The sequence below is a fragment of the Molossus molossus genome, unplaced genomic scaffold, assembly GCF_014108415.1.
Source record: "Molossus molossus isolate mMolMol1 unplaced genomic scaffold, mMolMol1.p scaffold_m16_p_15, whole genome shotgun sequence".
NCBI classification, from domain to species: Eukaryota; Metazoa; Chordata; class Mammalia; order Chiroptera; family Molossidae; genus Molossus; species Molossus molossus.
Genome location: NW_023425350.1, coordinates 24,673,812 through 24,695,331, shown reverse-complemented (window position 1 = coordinate 24,695,331; position 21,520 = coordinate 24,673,812). Strand labels below are relative to the sequence as shown.

General features: G+C 49.3%; 1 long non-coding RNA gene across 1 annotated transcript; it reads left to right on the top strand.

The window, feature by feature from the left end:
• Nucleotides 1-9,084: 9,084 nt before the first annotated feature.
• LOC118630923 lies at nt 9,085-12,088 on the top strand. Its single transcript, XR_004959705.1, has 3 exons — nt 9,085-9,249; nt 9,360-9,512; nt 10,257-12,088. It is a non-coding gene; the product is annotated as an uncharacterized LOC118630923 (long non-coding RNA).
• Nucleotides 12,089-21,520: the final 9,432 nt, after the last annotated feature.

Sequence of the window (21,520 nt, the reverse complement as noted above, 5' to 3'; positions counted from 1 at the left end):
ACACTGCGTGGCCATGTAACCATCTGGCTCAGTTTCCCTATTCCCCTTGTCCTGGCTCACTAGCCTGTGTCAGTGGGTTTTGTTTTTCTCAGTCTCTGTCGGATTTCTTTCCTTGTTATGTGTCTTGAGAACTTGGCCTTATGGCTGATGAGGATATGTTCTCTCTGGCCTCTGCCATCCAGAGTAAGGGCACCTTGCTCTCCATCTGACCGTGACAAGCTCTCAAGGAGTTTTCTGTGTCTGTCCCTCTCCTCCCAGGGACGGATGGCCCATGATCTGGCCGGCAGCTGAACAGGTTGTGGATCAAGCTTAGGGACTCTTCACCTTATTCTGTTTGCAGGGTGGGGGAAGCGTGTGATTCCCTGGGTTTTGCAACAGCTGTTTAAAGACATGTTTCTCAGGCTAATTCTGGGAGTAAACATTCTTGGGCATCTTTTCCACTCTCTTTTTGGGCTGCCTCTTGCATCCAATAGTATTGGTTTGAGTCACTACAGAGCCTACCATCAAGGCCAGGGGATAGATCCTTTCAATTGGGAAAACCTTGTTGATTGAAAAGAAAGACATTTTCGAGAGCTCTCATATTGTTATAATAGCTAGTCGTTAAGATTTCCTTACTCAGGTGGAAGGGCAGAAATTAGAACAAAAAAATTAAAGTCCACTCAGACCCCTTCCTCTGTGCCTTCAGACATGTGCAGACACTGTAAACAATAAAATAAATAAATAAAAAATCAGGACATTGGAAATGTCAATGTAAGAAATGTCCAAACCTGTACAGAAATTTTGTGAGTTTATCTGAGCTAACCTGGTGAATTGCTGGGAGGCAAAATTTCAATGGCTTGAGAAAATGTCCCCACAAATGGCAGTTTTGCAGCTTGTTTTTTACATTAGAATCAATGAGGAAATGTAAGGAGGGTCACATAAAATCCGCCGGTGGTAGATCCAGGGGGTGAGAAAAAGCAAAGCAGAGGACATTTCTGGGTTCGGATGAAAAGCAAATCGGGAAAACACATGCTTCTTTTCCATGGTGGGTGCAGGATAGTTCATAAGGAACATGTCCAGTGCATAGAAATGTTATTTGAGGAACAAGATAAAAATGAGGGCGAAGGGAACCCAAGTTTTGCCACCCTGATGTGGCTTTTGGGATATTACTTCTAAGCTGTTTATCCAGAAACAAGACTCGAAAAGGACCTTTGACCCTTCCCCCCTTTCTTGCCCAAGCGACTCAAGCAACGAGGACTGCTTTAGAGATGGAGTCTCGGCTCAGTCACCTGAAGACTCTTCACCCTAGCTTTAGTCAAGAAGACCCCAGGCCTGTTAGCTCGGTAACCCCTGTGTTCCACGGTCTCCGGGTTGCCTAGCAGGAATTTGCCCACCACGGATGTTCTACTTTTCCTCAACTACATATAAATCACCATTCTCACTTCGGAAATCAAATATGTTGCCCCCGCCCTCCCCCTTTGTCCAAAAATGTCTCAAATACGCAAGGGCGCCTTACCGTCTTTGGAACTGTCGTGCCTATCTGAGTTCCCCGTACGCATGTATTAAAAGCTTGGTTTTCTCCTGGTCATCCCTCTCTGTTAATTTGCTTATCAGCCTAGCTAGAAGAACTTGGAAGGTGGAAAGAAATATATTCATAGTTTTTATCCCCCACAAAGGGTTCTGTGCTCTCTGTCCTGGTGCTGGTGGTTGTGCCTTGACGGGTCCAGAAAAGATTGTTCTGACATTTCAAAGGGATGTTATCTTAGATGCAGAAAGACAGTGGGCAGGCTCAGTTAAGCTAAGTATGACCTTTGTCGAGGAAGACGCAGGCCTAGGACCTGATTGCCCTCCATGACCTGCTTTTAGTTAGACATTTTTACGTTCAGACCACCCTATGTGGTTCCTTTCGATCTCTGGGTTTGTAAAGCCACCATGCAGACCTCCCCTGAGCTTGTCAGGGTTCACACGCCCCCCCCACCTTTTTCATCCACAGAAGTATAGTTGTCCTGAGGAAGTATAGTTGTCCTGTACTTAAGTAGAAAAATTAAAGGAAAAGAGTGGTAAAATCTTAATTCAATTTTCTGTGCTAAGAATTCAGCTTTAGGTTGGAAACTCCAAAATATAACCAGACAGAAATGTGAGCTCAAGTCCATTTACAGCTAGGGTTCCACCAAGCTGTTCTTCGTGAGGAAATTTTAATGTAATACTACCGTGGCTATGATGAGGAATGTGCCAATTGGGGGGGGGGAAAATGGGCTAAAAAAAAAAAAAAGGAAAAAAAAAAAGGGTGTTGATGGAGTTAAAACAAAGATTTTAGTACAACACTAACAAAGACTGAATGGGACAAGTTGACCCCCTGCCCCCCCCCACCACCACCAATTTATGTCACTACAAGTAGTCTGTATGCACATTACTTTGAGCTAAAGGTAATTTTAGCTTCAGGCTCAAGAGAAACTTCAGTCTCTCTCTTTAATTACTATCTATAGGGCAGGCAAACTTCTGTCTAATACATGTCTGTTCTCATCCGCATGGAGTTGTCCAGTTTGACTGGGATGGAGTCAGTGCTCCATTTTCTAAAAATAGACTGATTCGGATTCCACTGAGGTCTAAATTTAGTAACTGGAACCTTGACCTTTCTTTCAACAGACAACTGCCTGCTCTAGAGATGTTTACTAATAATCATTTACCTAACTTTTCCAACCCATTTTGGAAGCACATTGAGCAATACACACGTTAGTTAGAGCAGCATCACGTCAATTGGCAGCTCCCTATCCAAGGGTAAAGCAAGAGCCTTAATTCTTGCATATTTTTGCCTTTCTTTCCCTTCTCTTCTGCAATAGTTCACATACATTCTCACTCATGCACATCCCACGTTGTTTTCATTATTCGATTCGATACTGTGAATTCTTCGTGGGTAAAGACCAAGCATAGTGCCTGGTACATAGTAGAACATCAATAAACAGTTGCTGCTGGTGAATTTACAAATAATGAATTAATGAGTTCATAATGTGAAACTGGATAGAAAGCTAAACAATTCCTGTTTCAATTAGCTCAGTCTATTCTCTTCTAGATAGACATTGTTTTGCAACACTGTGTTCCTATCCATTAAATCCTGGCTAAATGCATGAATTTAGCCCGTCTTGGCATTTGATTGTTTTGTGGTCCTCCCTCCTGGGACAGGCACGCTGCTAACAAACTTCCTTCAAGAAGAAGTTGGTGCTCGGCCGTGTGAAGTGCAGCTAGCCACCGGCATGCCGTCAGTCCATCCTCGGAATTTAAGCAGATCAGTGCTCTGCTGCCGTCCCTAAGGCAATGGCTGAGCCTTGAGGAGGAGGGGCACTGGGCATGGGCACTTCTGTCCAGTACGGGAATCCTCTAATGGGCCATTTTTGTTCTGAAGTTTCCATTGGGTTGGCCTGAAGCTTTCTCTGCCCAATATTGCTTCTTTCTCCTTTTTTTAAAGGAATTAGATCTGTTTCAGTCTGAAGACTTTCTCTGCCCAATGCTGCCATTGGTCTTGAGCTCCTTTTCATCTTTCACACATTTCACCTCCCAATAAATCTCTTCCACTCCTATCTCCCATCCCAGAGTCTGCTTCCCAAGGGATCTAAACAGACACACCTACACAATACCTCATCAGATTTATTTTCTTAAAGCATGATGGAGAGATTTTATTAGCTCCAATGCAGAGCGTCTTCCCATCACAACTGCAGCCTTGTTGAAATGTCATCCTCAAAGAAAACCATTTATCATGACAACAAAGCCTTTCCCAAATCATGTTTTGGATCATCACGTTGTTCGTGCAAAAATGCATCTTGTGGGGGTGACACTATACGTCAGCACCCCACACTGGAGAATAGGGCATTCTGAGTCGTCGCCCCACACATGAGCGCTTTGGCAAGTCTTCCCGGCGTGGATCACAGGCCGCAGGAAACCCGAGAACTCTGCGGGGGGTGGAGAGGGCCCTGAACGCGCTGGGAGGTGATAATGAGCGCAATCGTGTTTGACTGGGGCTCACCATGGGGCCCTTGAGAAGCCCAGTGCTTTTCTTCCACTTGGCATTTTGCATTTTTTGGCACAAGATACGTCAAAGCTTGGAATGAGGTTATCGCAAGCTATTTGTTTTGCCAGAGTACCAACCACCACTTCAAGTCTTATGTTCCCTCATCTCTTGTTTGCTTCTGCTTTGCCAGGGAGACTGCTGCTCTTACGTGACTCCTGGTGGCCCCACGGGTAGCTGACAGTGAGATGGGGGGGGGGGCAGTGGGTAAAAGATGTCGCCAAGAAAATCAAACAACCTGAGGCCTGTTGTTTATCCACTTGCTGCTTGCGATTTGGCATTTTTACTGACTCTGTTGGAACCCCTCCCTACAAGGCGTATGGGCTAGACAGCAGACAATTAATTCTCTTATTATAGAATCCTCGATATGACAAATATTAATTCCTTCAGCTGTGCACTCAGCTACAGGAAAAGAAGAACACGCTGAAAAGCACTCATACAGGCCCGTTTTAAGAGAATGCAGCAATGAGGGCTGGGGCACCGTTTCAAGGAGCAGAAGGCCACGTGTGCACGAGCTCACGTCGGTTTGCTGCCCTGCTCCGAACACCTGCTGTCGCTGTTTTCTCCCTTCTCCCACCGTGGCTGGTTTATGCCACTTTCGAAAATTCAGGACTTGGGGGAGGAGTGAAAATAGATGTATTTGTTCAATCCACCATCTTCCCAGAATCCACTATTTAATTACCTTCTCTCTTCAGTTTTGGCTTCACACACACAAATGGATTTACATAATTTATATGCTCACATGCTTTGTCCTTCCAAGGATTATAGTAATAGTTGAGAATCTTATAGTTTACAATTATTTTCTCACTCTTCATCTTACTTGGGTTTCACTCTGACCTAGTAAGGTAGAAACTATTAGTCTTCATGGTTAAGCATGAGGACCCTAAGGTTAGAGAGGCTGAGTCCTATCCAAGTTCCATCAATTGTTAAGGAGCTGAGACAAGACTCAAAAGCAGATTTCCTGGCTCCATATTGGACTTTTATATTGTCACCTGCATTATATTGTCAGGCCTTTTTGGGGAACACTTTCTGTAATCAGCCAGCAGTGGACGGCTTTGCTAAGAGGGTCCTCCTGATGAATAGCCGAAATCTGCCTCTTCTTCCCAGTACAAGGCTTTTAACTCTGTGTCTTTAGCTGTCATTGGGGTGTAGGTGAAGAGGAGAGGGGTTGTGAAAGTTAACTCTGAGTCTAGGGTGTTGGATGGGTGTTGAAGTTGCCCTTGGTGATATTAGGGTATAAGTGACATGCCAACATTCTCAAAGAATGATGATAGTGACTAAAAGGAGATTGGTAGATGACAGCAACAAGGTCTGAGGCTCAAAGGAGGAAGAAATTGTGCCTATAGGTAGATGGCAGACATGAAGCGAGAAGATTGGAGAAGGCTGCTCTCACCTCCTAACCATAGAATTAGGTCCTAATAAAACCCAGATAATCAGATAAGACAAGGAGCTAGAGGAAGCAATGGGTACATATAGGTTGAAGAACTGGAAGTGTCCATTATAAGGGAATGAGGTTACACAAGACAAGGAGCTAGAGGAAGCAATGGGTACATATAGGTTGAAGAACTGGAAGTGTCCATTATAAGGGAAGGAGGTTACACAAGGTAAAATGGAAAGAATTGTGATGAGTTACCGAAAGGCAGAGTTGGGAAAAAGTAAGCTCAGAACAATTCAAGGATGTGTATATGACCTTGAGTCCATCACAAAGCACGCAATTCCTCCCCGTGACCTGCTGCTCAGGCAGTTGAAGGTAATACCAAGACAGCCCGGGCTGACTTCTGTCTCTCCCCTCTCCGATGGAAGCGACCCCGTGGGGAGAGACTGTGTCCGCACCTGGAGCATGCCCTGGCTTGCCGCGTGGCCCACAGGGCTCTTTCTTGTCCGTCATTGCCAAAGGCACTGGGTGAAGGATTTGGTCTGAAGCCAAAGCAAATAGCAGCTGAGAGACGCACAACAGTTGGCGTCTGGCTCAGATGCCTCTGGCGCCTTGCTAGACAAACGCTGCTCCCCCAAGAAGCCTGCCCGACTCGATGAAAACTACAGCTACCATTTGGGCGGTGCTTTGGGGTTGCATAGGCACTTTCACGTGTAGTGTCTCCTCCCATCCTCCCAGCCGTGCTGGTAGTAAGTTTTATGATTCTCATTTTACAGATAAAGAAACTTCCAGCTTTGTTTCTTATAAACGAGTGCCACTAAGTCCTTAACTCTCTGTGAACATCAGCTTTCTTAGTAATAAAATGGGAATGAGATTTATGACAAAGTTGTTTGGAGAATTAAATAGGATTATGTGTGCATAACACATGTTTGCACACAGTTGGCGTCCCATAAATGTTCAGTCTATATTTCTGCTTAGATGGTTTACCCCAGTTTACTCAGCCAAAGAAAGCCAGATCGGAGTTGCCATCTGTGCTTGCCACCGAGGAGCAGGCCTCCCTAGAGGGAGAGAGGATAATTTTTAACTAAGTAGCTCTGGCAACTGTGATAAATGATAAGGATGGCCTCAGCAATTTCTTCCATCTCTAGGTGCATGTTTCTTTACAATGTGAAATTGTCATCCTTCCAATAAAAGGAGGAGTCTCTTTTCCCTCCCCCTTGAATCTGGGCTGTCACTGTGACTTGCTTTGATCAATAGAATGTGGTAGGAGTGACATTGGCCCTTGAGTGTCAACTCCCACCGTCTTGATGCCCTGTGACTCCTGTGTAAGGAAAGCCAGGCTGGTCTCTGAGGATGTGGGGTCAGAGGGAGAGAGAGTTCCAGGCACCCCAGTAGTTGAAGCCATCATTACCGAGGCACCAGACATGGGGCTGAGACCAGGTGGACCAGTCAGCCCCTTAGTTGGTATTTGCCCCACCCCCACACCTGCCAACTGGTAGCAGCCTAAGTGACCCCAGGTGACACCAGCAGAGGAACTGCCCACTTGAGCCTGGCCCAAATTAAAGAATCATGAACCAATACATGATCTTTGTTTCAGGTCACTGAATTTTGGGGTACATTGTTATGCAGAAATAGATAACTGATACATTGTTATAATGTGTCAGTGAGATAACCAGAGACACACCGCCAAATTGTAGAGTGCTTTATTCTTCCTGGGAGACTGCGGGGGGCATTGTCTCCCCTCAGATCAGCAACCACAATTCTTCTTGCTTGTCCAATTTTAAAGACAGAAGCCCCATCCTCCTTTTGCTCCCTCCTCAGAGGACCAGTACAATAGAGGGTGTGACAGCGATTACAGAAGTCAGAATTAGCATTATTCACCGGCCCACGAGTACCTGCAAATGTCTGCAATTACTGATACTGGAAACTGCAAATGCCTCCCAACACGTGGGGCAGCTATAATCTTAGGCACAACTCCTTTACTTCTAGGGGTGATTAACCTATTATTGGAAAAATACTGAGGAAGGTCCACTGATGATAAAAATGGAGTCGCCTTAGCCAGGGGGCCCAGGTCAACGTGACCAAGATTGCATAGCTACTGAAATCAGGCACCAAAGGAACTCATGACATCATCTTTCTCCTTTAAAGTATGTTTGATTCTTTACCATCTAGTCATCTTGTGGACTAAATATAGAACTTGAAACTTCTTTGCATAAATAGTCTGGTCTTCTATCCAGGGGCTTCAAGCTCAGAGTCTCATTGAGTCCCACCTTAAGGACCAGACTACATATGTCTGATGGAGGGTCTTGGGAATATTCCCAACGTCATGCTAGTAGTCTGCAGTCGAGCTTGGCCCAAATCTCTCAGTCCTCGGCACCTACCAATCTCTTGAGTATGCAGTGAGAGCATGCTCACCTCATCATCATCTGATCAGCATCTCAGAGACCTCTAAGTTGTTCTGGAGCAAACAATGCTTAGAAAAGGGAATACAGAAGCAGGGAGGACAGAAACAAGATAATCAGGGTAAGCTGAGCTGACTACTCCAGCCCTGACTCTGTCTGGGTCAACTTGAATATTTCAGAAGAGCTTTGGTCTGAAGGGGCTGAGACAATCCCTGAAGAACTTCACAACCAAAGTGAAACATACAGAGTAGACTGTCCTTCTCTGAGTAGAAAAAGTCAGGATGTACTTTTCAGGTGATCGGGTAGTTCCTATCCTCAATTTGCCTGTGGACAAGGGAGAAGACTGCAGTGACTTCGTGCAGTGGAGAACAGACCACGGGCCTGTGGGGAGTGGGAAAATGCTAATAAAACATCCAGCAGCTGATCTGCTTGATTTTGAGTAAAGTGAGCTTAATGTGGATGACACGTCACTATGAAGCATGTGTTGCAGGCTGGAGTGCAGGTGGCTGTGCAGATGCTAAGGTTCCTCCCTCCCTGTCTTAGGAGCAGTGCTGGTGACTGTCTCCAGTGTACTAGGGTCTGTCTGAACTCTCTCTCTCACTCTCCCCTTTCGTTCTCTCTGCCAGCAGCACAGACAAGGCAAAGGGGTCAGCGACAGCACAAATGGCTGCTTGGTTTCGGATCACAGTCCCAGTGCTGGTGATTGTGGGTGGGACACAGGGAGGGGCAGGCTGGGGACGGCCATTGCTCAGTGCTGGGCTCCTGGGCCTGTGGCACACAGCCCACCTCTCCAGCCCACTGGCCACCAGCAGCATTTATAAGGTTCCGAGGGGACTCGGGAGAACTTGCGGCAAAGGCCACCAGGTATAGGGAATTCTGCCTCCGACACTGACCTGGTCCATGAATTTGGCAAGTTAATTAAATTAATATTTTTGAGGCATGTCACAATTTACAATATGTTTCCAAAAGTACTTTTGAATGAATCCTCTCAAACCTGCTGTGACATGTGGTTTAAGATATGATTATTCCTATTTAAGTGATGAAGAAGCTGAGGTTCAGGAAGACCAAGCGATCTGTCCAGAGGCACCGAGCCAAAGAGAACCAGCATCTGCTGCCCTCCAGCCCATCACTTCGCCACCCCTTGTAAATCAACTTCTCTGAGCCTGAGTTCCATCATCATTGACGTAATGGCAATTAACTGGGCCCTCCCTCTGTGTGCGGTCAACGTGTTACCTGTGTTATCTCAGTTAGTCATGTAATCCCTAAAACAACCTGTGGGCAGGAACTCTTATCCCTGTTCTACAGATGAGAGGCCTAGGGCTTAGAGAGATCAGAAACGGGCCCAGCCAAAGCCCACACTCAGCCACCTTGCTGTGTAACTTCCCACCGGTAATTGGAACGAATCTCCAACCACCTACCTTACAAGGTAATAGGTAAGGTAATTTTGGAAGCTAAAAGTAGATGGTAGATGTGAAAACACTTTTTGACAGTTAAACATAGGCGGCAGGAATACAAGGGAAAATAACCATCTCTACTCCTGCAGATCTGATACCATAACAAAGTCCAAACTAACTTCCAACGCACGGACGCAGCCACATGTCTTCACTGACAAAGTAGCAGAGACAGCCAGGTAAGAAGTTGCAAAGGGAGGGTGCTGGAGCCCAGAAGCACCGTCCTGGAGGACTTCCTGAAAGAGGTAAGTTTGCTTAACTTCCCGGCTATGAGGCAGGCAGAGCACATAAGAGAGGAGAAGCATTCCAAGCAGAAACACTGCCCTGTCCAGGGGAAGGCAGGCAGGGATGGAGATTCCGAGAGGGGTGCGTGCACGTGGGCAGTGCTGTGGAGACCCTCACAATGAGTGTGTGCACACGCATGCAGGCATGTAAGTGTGCACTGTGTGTAGGAGTGACACCCTCTGCGGGGTCACACCTGGTAGCTTCCACATTATCTTAAACACAGACCAAAACTCGTCTTCTGCTGAGCACTTTGCTGCCACGATCCTCTATCTCCCACAGAATCCAAATACTCTCTGCTCTTGGCGCGGGCTCCTGCTCTCTCTTGTGGGCCTTTTCCATGGACTTTTATGTCTCTGTTTATTTTGCGTGTTTCATGAGTGGCTCATGCCTTTAAAGGAAAAGCCCCAGCCACAGATTGGCCTGTCATTATAGCCCTTTGCCGGCCGCCAGCTGCCCTCACCCCGCTGCAGGGATGGGTGAGCCTGGGCTTTTAATTTGCTGTGACAGGAGATAATTGTTGCTTGAGTTTCCACCTCTGAAAATAAATCAGGGTGGTGCTCCCCAGCTGGGGATCCACAGAGACGAACTCAGCCCTGGGGCTTGTGCCAGCGGAGGCTTAGCCAGGCTGGGGCGGCCGGGCTCCGTGTCTCTCACCTCCTTTCCGTTTCTGGATTTCAAAACATAGAATTAGTGTTTTCTTTCAGAGTTCAAGATGGAAAAGTTAAAGAAGTTCAGGGAGACTTTCTGATAATGTATGCAAGAATTCTGGAGGTGGGCTTCGGTGACTTTCAGACTCTGGAGATACTAAACTCACCGCTCTGGCCTACACTCCAGTTGCAGCTCCATTCCAGTTCCAGCACATCAGGGGTGCCCACCAGGGCCATCCTCCATGACTTCTTTTCAAAATGTGGCATCATGCATAGAAATATCTGAGCACGCTTTCAGCAATCAAAGCACTCTGTACGGCAAGTCAGGTCATGGGTTTTTGGATACTGGGCCAGATCCTTCTCATCTCTAAAATGAGGTAACTGGAGACGACCTTCTAAGGTTCCTTCGAGAACAGGAGGACATTTATCTTGGACCACAGCTGACCTGAGTAGAAGGTATTATGAAGCCTGAGTGGGTGATACAAGTTCAAGTTGTATACAGATGTCTTGGAATTGAACATTTCAGCTCTGGCTTCGGACTAAGATAATACAGATGGAGAACCCAGCGGCAGGGAAGCTAGGAGTGGCGGAGGAGAATGAATCCATGAGGACACTGCCCCTTGCGCTCTGGGGCCCTGTAGAAGGTCCCCCCGTGCTCCAGGTCTCTGTTCAAGTCCTGTCTCTCTACTCATCAGCTGTGTGACCTTGGGAAGGTTACTTAACCTCTCTTAGTCTTCCCATTTATAACATGGGGAAGACAACAGATGTGCTTCACTGAGTTGTCATGAGGTTTTAAAATAGCATAAGTCATTCATGTAGCTCACTGAAAATTCTCGCCCTCCTTTTGGACACCTGCTAAGACTGCATTTCTCTAGTCCCTTGATGTGGAACTAGCCATGTGACTTGCTTGGGCCCACGGAGTGAGAGCAGAAGTGTTCTCTGTTGCTCTATGCAGAAGCGTTTACCAGCCAGGGGGAGGCACCCTAGAGCTCCCTTCTTCTTGCGTGGCTACTGGCACTGGCGGAAGCTCTGTTACTCCAGTTCAGCACATGAAGGAGTGTGGCGTGGAGCCCCCAGGCAACCTGCGCTGGACTTTTAATGAGATTGAGAAGTAAATGATTAGCTACGAAGATTTGGGGGTTGTTTGTTACCACAGCACAAACTAGCCTACCCTGACTATAACAGTATATACGAAGCACCTAGAAGAGCCTCTCGAACGAGGTAACCTCATAGTAAACGATAATTCCTGTCTTGATTCTTATGGCAAAGGCCAGGACCACCATCTTTTGAAGCAACCACACAGAATCTAGCACAGTTCTGAGCAAACGCTTGTATACTCTTTCATAGTAACACAAGATGAATTCAAAATCAGGCTGTCAGAACCAAGGGAAATATTGTGCCCAAGAAAAATGAAACTCTTTCCAGCATCCAGAGAGGGAGTACCACTATTTGCCCAAGGTGTAGAGCCAAGTCATTGTTGTGCTCCAGTTTTCGCCAGTCAGAAGGTAGTTCATAGAACAGCTTATTCCTGTCCCCATGTGAATGAAGTCATTTCTCAGGCATAAGCCTAATGCATCCTCAGCTTAGAGTAAGAGGTAAGAGATGCTGGGTACTGATTCCAATATTTGGTATTGGTTTACTTAGTGCAGACACCAAAGTCTTTTTTTGTGTCAATACGTGTCATAGGAATACTTTTCCTATTACACCCAGTAAATTATAAAGCTATTGGAATCTCAGTTACATTAGAGTAAAGGGAGCCATAATTAAAGAACCTAGTCATTCCTTCCTGGGAAGTCTCTGGCGACAAAGGAATGTATTCCAGGTAGGGAAGAGGCAAGGCAGGTAGAAGTTCAGAGCATGACCTTGGGTGCCCACAAGACACAGGTTTGCATCCCAGTTCCTTCATTTAACTATAAGATGGTAGATGTTCAAGAACTTAGAATTGTTCCTGACACCTGGACGTCTGTCAGTAAATAGAAAAGTGTCATCATATACAGTGGTTTGATTGATAATTTTTTGCATTTCTGTTATGGCTTTAGTCATTTATTCATTCAAAATATATTTGCTTCAAATTTCCCCAGTGCCATGATCACATTGAATCTTCCCAACAACTCTATAAGATTGGTAATATTGTTCTCATTTTATAAGTGATTAAAACCAGGCACAAAGGCAATAAGAATCTCAAGACGACACAGCTAGTTAAGTGGAAGAGTTGGGCTTTCAACCCAAATCTGAAATAAGGAGGTCCCACAGAGTTGTAGTCGATAGAGAAGTGAATCTTGGGAGCAAATTCCAAACTCTACGCAGCTCCTAGCAAAGGAGAAGCGTTTCTTCAATTCCACCCAGCCCACTCTTGAAGCCCAGTAAGTCTGAACTTGATGGGGATGTTTAATATAGAAAGGCATGCTGACGAGGAGTGTGTCATCTCCTGAACACAAATACCATCTGTGCAGGGAATGTGCGGTGAAATGGAGAAATGCATGTCATTAAAGAGTGTCTGACTCCCCTGGAGGCCATGCAGACCCCACGTGGCAGCTGAGGACCAGCACCCCACGCTTTCTAGTCCACGTGTCTCCAGGAGGAGGGTGTGACGCAGACCTCTACACCAACCCTTCCACACAAGCCTGAAGCTTTCCCAGGAAGTTAAACCCTCGGGCATCTTACCTTCTCATACCTTCATTACATCAGAAAGTGATTCTGTCCCAGAAAATCAACAACAACACGGTTGCGAGGGGTTTTCTGTTGCAGAGTCTAATTAACAGTGAACATAGAGAGTACAGAAGGATCACCAATATTTCCTGGACAAAAGGGGGCATGAAGGGCCAGGTTGTTTTATGAATGAGCTCATTTCCTCGATGAATGTAGTCTTTAAAGTTTGCTAGCTGCTGCCAAGCTGGAAAGTTGGGTGCACTGTAGTTTGTTACCATTCATTCATTCATTCATTCATTCAACTAATCTTGCTTGAGCACCCCTAGGCAGTGTGTCTAGGTTCTGTGAGGGAGGCAAAGGTGAATTCCCTGCCCTAGAGGAGCTTGCAGTCTGGCTGGGGAGAGAAGGGAGGTTCTAGAAAGCGAGGGCCTGTAACAGTGCTGGTTGTCCAGGAGCAAGGTGGACCCTGGGCTGGAAGACGACCGGAGCACTTGAGTCAGGTCTTTTCAAACTGCCTCCATTACTTGTAAGCCGATGCTCTCGTGGCATCCCCGGTTTTATACACGAGGATGAGGCACGTTACCATGAACACCTGCACTGCAGTGTCTCTTGGTCCTTGTCTGCGTGACTGCAGGACCCTGGTATTGCTGTAGGAGGCTCACTGCCTGGGGACCACTGGCGCCCTGAGTGTGCTCAGGGACAACTGGGCACATCCCCCAGCGAGAGCCCGGTGAGTGCGGGAGCTGGAGCCCGTGACAGAACCTTCTTCCCGGCCCCTGGCTGCTGCTCCCCCAGGTCCTGTAAGACGCTGCCTCTGTGTGCAGCACAAAAATGCAAAGACTACCCTTTCCTCCCAAATCTCTCCAGATCCTTCATCACTAGAGTGACTCCCCCACCCCAGGGCTCAGCCTGTGGTGCCTGTGGGGACAGAAGACCCCAGACTGGTCCCTTTCCTCTGCCTGTTTAAGCACAGACTCTTTCTTCAACCAATACAAAATGGCCTTCGACTGATTCCTTCCACTAATGCCTGGGACTGGGGAAGTGTGGCCCCTGAGTGGGGCTCCACGGTTCAGCAACCAGGGAAAGCTGGGGAGCAGTGAATGCCAACCAGAGGGGACCCCAGAACAGCAGGCCTGAGCCAGGACTGTCAGAACGGGGGCTGTCACTGGGCCCTGTGGCCACCCTCGTTCCCCATCCTGGGGGATGTGCCCCGCTGGCCTTGCTGCACAGCCTGTGGACTCACGCTTTCCTGGTGCTGCATTTACACGTCCTGGCCAAGGGTGCAGGACAGAACCATGGCCAGTGTCAGCTGGCCACCTGGAAACGTGAGGGAAGTTCTCAGGGATGTCAGTGAAGGGGTTGGAGAGGCTGAAACTTCCGCCGAACTGACTTAGGCCGGCACAGCAAGCTTCCCCTTGTGCCACCGGGTCTTCTCTGGAAAGACAGCTGTGTAAAGCGCAGCCCGATACTCACTGACTTGATTGAGCTGGTGTCTGCAGGGAAATCACAGTCGGTTTGAATGGACTAATCAAGACCTATGACCCGCTGTCTGCACTAATAGCCGCCTTCCCAGAGATCAAAGCCACGTGGCTGTGCACACAGACTCTCAGCTGCTGTTCCTGCACCCTTTCTGACGGGAGTGATTTATCACTGGATGTCACAGTCAGCTCCGTGTCTTCTTACTTCAGCTATCTGGTAGTGCACTGTAAGTATTAGATGATTTAACTGCTTGAGCCCATGCTTCATCTGCCTTATAAACAACCCTATGATTTTTAAAAAAGGGGGGGGGGGTCTTCATAGGAGGGTCTACGAAACGGAAAGAGGCAATGTTCACTTACTCTCGTCTTCCTTTGACCCAGCAATAGACACACATGTTGTGACAAGGAAGTGCTGTGCCTGGCTTGGATGAAATGGAGCTGAGTGGAGGTGCAGGGGTGTGTGTGTGTGTGTGTGTGTGTGTGTGTGGTGTGGAACAGCAGAGGTCCTTTGGCACCATTTCTCAGAGGAGGAAGCTCTGGGGCACAGGCTCCTGTCTCTGGGTTCACCCTCTATTTATGGGAAGAATTCCCATGGGCCCCCACAGACAGAGAAACCTCTAGGGCAAGGCCCAGATGTCAGGGCTTCTGTGACCTCCTTGCTAACCCCAGAGAACGAGCTATGGTCTGAGCATTCGGATCTCTTTCTAGGCTGCCCCTGCCGGGAAGAATACCTGTTCTGAGTCTGTATGGGCCCTCCACATCCAGGTGGCTGGGCACTCGGCTGGGGCCGGGCATGTGGGCAGCAGCTCAGTGGAGGAGGCTGGCAGACCAGCTTTCCTGGTGGCTATGACCACAAACCCCCTGGGAGCTCCACGGTGTTCACCTTGTCCCCAGACCACACTGCCACCTCGTGGGTTTCCCAAATGCCACCCCAACTCTCACACTGAGGACAGCCTTCTCACCTTTGCCCTGCCACCTGATGTCCAGGGCCTGACCTGGCCTGCCTGGCCCCATCCTGATAGAACCTTCCCCATAGTGCATATTTAGCCATCTGGACCAGCAGGCCACCAGGTGCGTTCCAAAGGGACTGCCTGGCATCTAGTAGCAGCTCAATAAATGTTTGGTGAATGAATGAATGCATGCATGCTGAAATTCCAGCTCTGCTTTCTCCCTACTCAGGCTGGGAGGGTGAGCCACCCACCACCCACTCCAGCCTGAAGACCCTGGGAGAAGAGACCAGAATCATTGGAGCAAGAGGAGGCTCCTTGCTCTGGACACTTTCTTCAGTGCTGCTGCCCTAGGGTGGAGCAAGACTCACATGAGGATGGGGGAGAAAGAACCATCCATTTCCTGGGAAGCCCTGGCTAAGTGCAAGCAGCCTCAGGGTTTCTCATTCGAGCATGGGACGCGTTAATGATAAAGAGCACAAGTGATGAGCGCTTGCCCGACTCTCAGAGCTCCCAGACTGGTTGTCTGTGATGGGCTGTTCCACCTGACTAAGTGATCCCTGCAACTGTCACTGAGGTTCAGGGGCAAAGGGGCTTCCACACACCCAGAGATCATCCGCAAGAATTAACTTGCTACACTCACAATGTCCAGGATAAGGTTAGTAGTGCCCCAGGCGTCTGACAATAAGCCTGGTCAGTCCACCTTGAAGAACGAGCTTCAGGGAAGCTGAGGCTGGAGGGGGGATGTGTTAGGCCAGGCATCTCCTGGATCCTTCAGAGTCTGACAAGTACCGGAGATGGAAAGGGGGTTTGGTGGGGTCACAGTCAATCACAGGGCCGCAGTACAACCCAAGTGTCCCTGACTTCTAAAAATAAGTTTGCAAGCCCTGCCGGTTTAACTCAGTGGTTAGAGCATCGGCCCGCAGACCAAAGGGTCATGGGTTTGATTCTCAGTCAAAGGTACGTACCTGGGTTGCAGATTTGATCCCCATTCCGGTCCAGGTCATGCCATGCGGGAGGCAACCAATTGATGTCTCTCTCACATCAATGTTTCTCTCTCTCTCTCCCCCTTTCTCTCCCTCCCTCCTTCCCTCCCTCCCTCTCTTCCATTCTAACTAAAAAGTAATTAAAATATTATCGGGTGAAGATTAACAACAAAAACAATAACTAAAATAAAATAAAAATTAGTTGGCAAGACAAATAGCCCAGAAGAGTGCCTAGCCATGGCAGGGCCTCAATAAATAGTTGTTGATGGACTGACACGGCGTTGTGCCCAGTGGCCTGGGTGCCTGTTGGTGTGTCGCCATGTTCCCAGAGGCCTAGGTGGATCCCAGCCATGATTCCAACCCACCCAGGTGGCCTCCCCACTTCAGACACCCATGGCCCAGGTTGGCCAGAAGAGAAGCTCTGAACAGTCACTTGACTGTGTTTTGATGCTAAAAAGAGCAAACCCTGACCAGTAGCTCAGAAGCAATCTCTCTCCCTGTGGACAAGTGGGCTCTGCACTGAGAAATGAGCCTCTTCCGCCCTGGCCGGTTTGGCTCAGCGGTTAGAGCGTCGGCCTGCGGTCTGGAGAGACCCGGGTTCGGATCCCGCTAAGGGCACGTACTTCGGTTGCAGTTTGTCCCCGGCCCTGGTTGGTTGTGCGGGTGGCAGCCACTCGATGTGTCCCTTCACGTCGATGTTTCTCTCTCTCTCTCTCCCTCCCACTCTATCTGTACAAAAAATGGAAAAATATCCTCGGGTGAGGATAAAAAAAAAAAAAAAAAAGAAATGAGCCTCTTCCTTGTCCCCAGGTCTGTAGGCAGATGCCTCTCGGGGAAGGTTACAGACTCCAGATGGTCAGAAATGCCTCCAGCCTCTCCCGGGGTTCATTCCCATCCAAGGGGATGGCTCCATGCTTGTTTGTTAACACCCTGCTCATCGAGCACCGGGCAGCTCCAGGAGCCTTGGGCAGCGTGTACACACACATCTGGCAGAAGTCGTTGTGACAAGTGAGGTGGGTCTGAAGTGAGGACAAAAGCATATGACTTCGTGGAGCCTCAGGCTGACTTCAGAAACAACGTACCTCTCGCCCCCAGCCCAGCTACTCAGCTTGACCCGCGGGGCAGGTCCAGGAGTCTTACCCGACATGGCACTTTTCAGTGACGTCTCCTCCACTCCTCTCCCTGCTGACGGCTGCTGTAGGGGCTGCGGGGTGCACGGACCAGCTGCCCAGGACAGGAGTCAGGAGGGTGGCGTCCTCAAGAAGGTGGTGTTTGGACTCACCTTCCCTTCGCCTGCCATTCCAACCCCCAGCACCACCTTTCCTGAGAAACAGAGAGCTGTCCCCAAACACTCCAGTCTTAGCTTCTTCCAGTGTCCCTGCCACACAGGCAGCCTCTGAGGGACAGCGTTCACCATTGCGTCCTGCTAGCGGCACTGGGCCGATTGCATAGAGATCACTCAGGTCCGAAGTCTTGCGACGTTGGTTAAAAGTTCAGATTTCGGGGCTCCGCTCAAGACTTTCTGGGGTTGAGGTAGGACGTGGGGATCAGCAACCTGTATTTGGACATGTTCCCAGGTGTTCCGACGACACTGCTAGGACTGGGGACCCCCAGCAATGAGAAAGTGCCTTAAAACACCCCTTCCTTTGTTGAGACCTGTGGGAAAGTAAATTGCCCGAGATCACTTTGCTTCCTGACAGCTTTAGAAGAAGCAGTTCCCTCTTTTTCTAGAGCAAGCCAGCTCTCTGGGCTCTTGGTGCATCCTAGACCAGCAAGAATCCCTGAGCGGCTCCCACGCAGCGTGGGGGGCAACCGCCTTCCTAAGCTTCCCGGCGGCCCGGGCGCTCCAGCGTGTCCCGAACCGCCGGAGGCGTGAGGCTGCGAGCTCCTTCAGGCTCACCAGGTCCCAAAAGCTTCTCGAAAGGTTTTCCTGGGCGATCAAGCACGTCCAGTTCAGGAAGAGGTAAAACGTGGTGCCTGCGGCAGAATAAGCCCCCTGGAAATGGCTAAATTCCCCACATCATGCAAAGGGCAGAAATGTGTCTTAAAAAAAAAATCCGAGTGAAGCCAGAACACATGTTGCTCACAACGAGCCTGAATTAAGGAACGAGAGCTCGGCTGTTGCCAGTGCTGCGGCAGGAAATCATTCATTTTCCTTTAACTAATCTCCTTGTTTACATTATTTCCTTTGCTCCACAGGGCTGACTCAGAGAAGGCCTGTTTTCTGTTTTGTTTTGTGTTGTGTTGTTTTAGTCCTTAGTCAGTAGTGTTTGGTCCCACTGAACCTGGGCCCGGGACCCCATGGCCGAAGCCATTGTCGTGAGTCACAACAGACTCGCTGTGGAAGGAAGGGTGAAGGCGGCCAGGGCCGGCGACAGGCCTGCCCCACGCTGGGGCCGCACCTGCCCTTCCACCAACACGCCCCTGCCCAGCGCCAGCCGGGCGGGGCTGACCTGCGTGTCGCGTGGAGGGGGAGCAGTGTCTGTCCTTCTCACACGCGGCTGCTCCATGCTTGGCACGGCGCTCGACGACGATGACTGCTGAATGTAAGAATGACAGGCGGCGGGCACCGCAGCTGATTTCCAAAGTGGGCTAGACACATTTTCTATCTCAACCTCTTTACACACTTACACAGTGCAGAGGGGCGGGGGTAGGGAGGGAGAAAAGAGAGAGAGCAGAAGGGGGAGGAGGAGAAAGAGGAAGAGCGGGAGGGAGGGTGGGGGAGAGAATGATAAAAGCACAAGGTGCTCCGTGGGTCGAATCATAGATGGCTGCCTAGGAGGTGAAGGAAAGACCCCTCTCCCTGTCCCCCTGGCTCAGAGATTTCATGCCCATCAACTGCCTCCTTCATCATTTCCAGCATGAAGCACAAAGAGGTCAGAGCGGGCCGTTGTCGATGGATCTAGACTGGGAAGGCAATGTGCCCTGCCCGGCCCGCAGCCTCTCCCCAGAGTGCTCTGGGCAGGATGGGAAGTCCTGCCCTTTACAGGGGTTCTTTTTCTCTTTAACTCCAAGAATCCTCTGGTTCGATCTCTGTTTTGTCCACATGGTGACATTTGGGGGCAGGAGGGGGCTTTGCCTCTTTTCCGCCTTGTCAGTCAGGAGTGGGGAGAGAAGGCCCCAGAGCCGATCCCAGGGAACTGGGGTGGTGCTGGCACAGGTAACCCCCTCCTTCCCGGGGCGCTCCTCCTGGCAGAGCGTGTCTCGGCAGCATCGGCACCCAGTCCCTCTGGACACTCGTGGCTCTGCAGCAGGGCAGATGCCCCTGATGGAGAGCACGGCCCCGCTGTGTGTCACGGAGACATCCCGCTTCATATACGTTTTTCCACCTTAAAATAACAGAAGACGATCTCTGCTCTCTTGACTCAAGCAAAAATAGAACTGTTTTTTCTGAGAGCCCTATTTAAAGGGTTCATTATCTCACAGGCTGCTAACTATGTACTCTGCGCCACACTCAATAAAAGCTTCATATAACTGTCTTTGAAATTAACAGCCACCTCTTGTGCTTTTCAAGTTATTAAAGACGTTGCCATGGTGGAGAGACTGTAAACCTTCTATACTGGTGATTAGTCAGCGGGACCACATCCCACCAAATCCCCCAGAGCGCTCCTAACAAAAAGTTCCTTGTGACCCAAGCACCAACTTTTCTTTCTTGTCTGTTCATTCTAATTCCACTCAATTACTCCTGAGCAAGCTGTTTTATTCCTGTCAACTCATGTTATTTACTGGAGCCTTTCAGGAGGACTGAAGTGGAGGCTGATATTATGTAGGATGTTTTGAGGCTCATTAAAACACTTTAAAACAATCACCCATTGTGATATTCACAGCCCTATATGACCTGGACTATGTGGAGCCTGGATCACTTTATTTATTTGCAATTAAAAGTTTCAGGTTAGAATGGTTTTTCTTGCTACAAAACGTGAGGCCTGGGAACCCGGGACTTGGTCTGGGCCCCTGGAGAGGAGTCGAAGGATTCGTGTTGGGGTGGGGGAGTGGTGTCCAAGAACTGCTCCATTTCTGACAGATGGACTGAGGAGAAATGGGGGTCAGCGGAAAGCCCCCAGTAGCCAGAGAGGTTGTCCTTCCAGAAGGGAGGGAGGTTCCCTGGGAAACTGTGCATAAGAGCAGTTTTCTTCTGAAGGAGAGATGCCCGGCGGACTCACTTTCAGTCCGTTGCACCATCATCATTCATACAATACCCGAACAACTGGTGTGAACAAGGCACCAGGCTGGACTTCCGGACGGTGTGAAAGAGATCCCTCTGTAGTCCCCACATCACCAGATGAAGGGACCATGTTACTGATGGCATGTGAGTATCAGGTGCCTGGTGAGCACACAGAGCGACCCAAACAGCCTCCTTCTGTCTGCCCCCCTCCCGCTTCCCCTGTACCCAGCTGCCTGCCCTCCCTCTGCTCTGGGCGGCCACCCTGAAGGAGCCGCTCAGCCAGACAGCCCCAGGGTGAAGGGTGACCCCTGTGCTCTAAGCCACCTAGAGGCCAACAGGGAAGCTGTGCTCAAACTGGGGTAGAAGTAGGGGGTTCTTGGTTTCCAAGTCCCCGAGTCAGAAATTTCTTTCTTTCTTTTTTTTTTTTTTATCCTCACCTGAGGACATTTTTCCATTTTTTTGTAAAGATAGAGTGGGACGGAGAGAGAGGAAGAGAGAGAGAAACATCAACTGAAAGGGACATATCGAGTGGCTGCCACCCACACGACCAACCAGGGCCGGGGACAAACGGCAACCCAGGTATGTGCCCTTAGCGGGAACTGAACCCGGGTCTCTCTGGACCGCAAGCCAGCACTCTAACTGCTGAGCCAAACCGGCCAGGGCCCAAGTCGGAAATTCTTATATTGGGGAGAACAAAAGGTCCCTCTTCAATGATTCTAAGATGCTCTGTGATTTCGGTGGTCAAAGCCAGGCTTCGAAAAAGGCCAAGTCACCCCACCCACTGCATCTGTCGCCTCGCACTCGTCTAGAACATGGTTTTTCCACGAGTGTCTCATCTGCTCGCCAGTGCTCCCCTCACCCCAACCAGGGGGTGGATCATCCGGAAGCAGCTCGGGCAGGGGCAAGAGGCTGCCAATCCAGAGCCATGTGTCCTCAGGCAGGTCACTTCTGTCCATGGGCCACAAGATGCTAATCTGTGCTCGGAGAGAGGCTGGCTCCCAGGCCCACAGGCTGAGGAAACACTGCCCCCGAGTCTCCAGCTCCTGGACCCGCTTCCGCCACCGTGAGTTTGGAAAGTGCTGTGCCGGCTGAGCTC